A 3,947-nucleotide genomic window follows, 5' to 3' on the forward strand; every position below is an offset into this window, starting at 1 on the left:
GGCCGGCCGTGGTCACGCTTTTGCGAGGCTTATATCTCAGCAACCACTTGACCGATTTACACGCGGTAATTTTTGTAGGGTAGCTTCATTCCTTCTACCAAGTATTGGACTATTCCTGATGCATGTGGGTGACCCCTTATGCACGTGCCACGTGCAAAACGAAGAGGTGTCCGTTTTGTAATTGTTGCAATATCTCGGTAACTACTTGGCCGATTGCGCTGAAAGTTGGCATGTAGGTAGGCACCCACTAGGCACTGCATATCCATGTGCCAGAGTTGGGGTGCTGCTGCACGTGCGCACGTGCAGGGGTCGTTTCCAGATCTCGAGAACGGCTCGACCGATTGCGCTCAAATTTGGTACACAGTTAGAGACCGGTTAGTAGGGTGCCGTGCACAAGTCAGTTGGGACCCATTTTGCACGTGCGCACGTGCAGGGTGCCGCTTCCAGATCTCGAGAACGGCTGGGCCGATTGTGCCCAAATTTGGCACGTCGCTAGAGACCGGTTAGTAGGGTGCCGTGCACAAGTCAGTTGGAGGTACCCCCTCGCAATTTCGCACGTGCAAGGCCCACCCTCTCGCTCGCTCCGTTAGTCGCCGCAAAAGGCGTTATACTGGTAATAATACAAAAATGAAAGAACAACTGAGATGAGGGAAAGGAGTGAGGCGTCTGTTAGGGTCCCCGTGCAATACGCCCGGTGCGGTGACTGACCTCTGCGCCGCTAGCTGGAGAGCTCCCGGCTGACGATCTTCTGTACCTCCTCGGCGGAGAGCGGGTGGCCATTGGTGGCCCGCCGCAGCCCGTCCCGGTAGCCGGCCGCCCCATCCGGCGACACGCCCTGGGGAGTCATAGCATAACACTCAGACAGGTTCAGGTTTCAGTACGACACACAGAACCGTACGGCGACACGCCCTGGGGGCGACACATGGGCGCGCTCAGGGCTCAGGTACAGGTCTCGCGAGATTAAGCGGTAGGTTTTGCACTTTTACATTTCCGGATATATCTCAGAAACTAATCGATCTACGATGAAGCCATTTTACACGATCATGGCCGACTTGTTACCCAACAAGTCGATCGCATCTTCAACACTTAAAAGCTTAAGACGACGAAGATATAGCCTGAAGTACACTAAATTTTCTAGGTGCAAAACCTACCGCTAAGACCCGCGAGCCCTCTACCATGCACAAGGGCGCCGGGTGCAGTGTCTGTGTGTCCCTGACTGACCTGCAGCGGTGACGCTGTCACAGAAAGCACCTGTTCATTGCCCAATGGATCCAGCCTAGTTCCGGCCGGCCGAGTGCCCGCACGTACGCAGCCAGTGTTACGGTCTGTGTTCGATCTATGTTACGGCCTGTGTTCAATCTATTTTACGTCCTGTGTAACGACCTGCATTACGGCTTGTGTTACGGTCTGTGTTACATACCCTGTTCTGGGCGGTCTCCACCTTGACCCTCTTAGCGTTCCAGAGTCGGTACTGGTAGAGGTGCGCGTTCTCTGCCGAGACGTCCCGCAGGTGAACGAGCATGTTCTGTAGGCCGACCAGCGTATCAGCTGGCACCTGAGAAGGTCAGGGGAGGGTAGGGGAGGTCAGTGGTGTACTGGTGTCTGACATAGACCAGCGGACAGGGGGGAGGGGAGAGGGAGAGGAGTCTGGTGGCGCAGTAGGAACGTTCCGCGCTTGAAAGTGGACACATCTGAGGTCCGTTCCGCGCGCGCTGACACTGCCTCTAGAACCGTTCTGCGAGCAGTCAGACATGCAGACCGGATTGATGTTTTGAAACTTTGACATAATAAACTTTAATTAATTCGACACAGGTAGCCTAACCGCATGTGTTTTTTATATCGCGGACAAAAAAGTGGGGATTGTTAGGGTTAAGCAGGGAGTCACCGATGTTAGATCCCTCTCTGGGTCCTTTCATAGGTCACGCTCCTGACCCGAGATAGCTGAGCTGTGTCGCAGCCCTGACCTCAGACAGCTGAGCTGTGCACGCCGTCGGCTTGGCCGTCAGTCGCCACAGCCGCTGAAGCTAGTGTCCAAACAGCTCCAAACAATATCCGGCCCTGTATAGCAGGATAAGCCATCAGAGGCGGGAGTGATCAATGGAGGGACGCGAAACACTAACGCCAAGGAGATGACAACTGCTGAGGAATAAAGAAACTACATGCAGGTACACTGGGAACACGTCATGCTGGAGTTGACGTGTTCCCAGCCCGTCCTGTACCATGCAGCCCGTTCCGGTGATCACTCCCGCCTCTGATGGCTTATCCTGCTATACAGGGCCGGATATTTTTTGGAGCTGTTTGGACACTGGCGTCAGCGGCTGTGGCGACTTACGGCCGAGCCGACGGCGTGAACAGCTCAGCTGTCTGAGGGCAGGGCTGCGACACAGCTCAGCTATCTCGGGTCAGGACCGTGACCCCCTATGAAAAGACCCAGAGAGGGATCTAACATCGGTGACTCCCTGCTTAACCCTAACAATCCCTACTTTTTTCTCCGCGCTATAAAACAACACATGCGAGTTATAAAAAACACATCCCTATCAACCAGTCCCAAACAGTGTACCAAATTTGAGCGCAATCGGCGTGGCAGTTCAGGGTTCAAGATATATGAGCAACCCAAAATCGCTACTGCAGCAGAATAACGAACACTCTTGGCCCTTCACGTCGCACGTGTCACGACGCTCACCATGATACATCAGTTGTAGTCAATAACTCATCAAGATACATCAGTTGTAGTCAATAACGAGATGGAAGGGATAGGATTACGCACAACAAAGAGTAACGCAGGTCAATCAGCCCAGCAGTTGCTGACTTACAAGCCTATTAAAAAACTTTACAGGAATACGCTTCGCTAGCTCAATCGTAATAGAGTAGAATCATTACATATATGCAATTGCTACTATTTCCTGGTTTTCTTTATAGGCCAAGGCTTGGTAACTGATAACTCTGCTGCCCTGTAATGGGTCCGGCCCGCTGTGGCGAGTGAAGACACTCGCCCTGACTGACTGGACCGCCAGCCGAGACGCTGCTGACTCTGGTGGTGATTGGTGAGCGGAAGAGGAGAAAGTTTACGCCAAAGCTGAAGCAACTCTACATTGCTGTACAGCTAATACGCTTTTCACCTGGTGGCCAGTAGAGGAACTAACAGTTACCACAACTGACCGTCAGAAGCACCCAACACAAACCGTGCCGCTCCCAGTAACGTACCAGGATGTAGACCCCAGTCGGGCAGCGCTCCGGCGTCCGGCGGCCGCAGCTGGTCCAGCATTGACAGCAGCCGGCCGGCGCTGCCCTCCGGCGACGTCAGACAGGCATTCACGGCCACCAACCTGACGGACAGACGTTACACGGTCAGCAGAGAGTCGACACTCGGTCAGCGGACAGTGGCGTTGGGTCACCGGATAGCAGACTAGCATCGCCGCAGCACACAGACCAGACAGGACTGTGCCGACAACGCAACCCCGTTGAAGTAAAATGACCCGAATAAATGCACCGAAAATGCTCTGGTCTATCTCCATTATTTATAATAATAAAAAAGTGAAAGAACAACTGAGATTAGGGAAAGGAGTGAGGCGTCTGTTAGGGTCCCCGTGCAATACGCCCGGTGCGGTGACTGACCTCTGCGCCGCTAGCTGGAGAGCTCCCGGCTGACGACCTTCTGTACCTCCTCGGCGGAGAGCGGGTGGCCGTTGGTGGCCCGCCGCAGCCCGTCCCGGTAGCCGGCCGCCCCATCCGGCGACACACCCTGGGGAGTCATAGCATTACACTCAGGCAGGTTCAGGTTTCAGTCCGACACACAGAACCGTCCGGCGACACGCCCTGGGGGCGACACATGGGCGCGCTCAGGGCTCAGGTACAGGTCTCGCGAGATTAAGCGGTAGGTTTTGCACTTTTACATTTCCGGTTATATCTCAGAAACTAATCGATCTACGATGAAGCCATTTTACACG

The sequence above is a fragment of the Amphibalanus amphitrite genome, unplaced genomic scaffold, assembly GCF_019059575.1.
Source record: "Amphibalanus amphitrite isolate SeventyFive unplaced genomic scaffold, NRLGWU_Aamphi_draft 001480F_arrow, whole genome shotgun sequence".
Taxonomy (NCBI): Eukaryota; Metazoa; Arthropoda; class Thecostraca; order Balanomorpha; family Balanidae; genus Amphibalanus; species Amphibalanus amphitrite.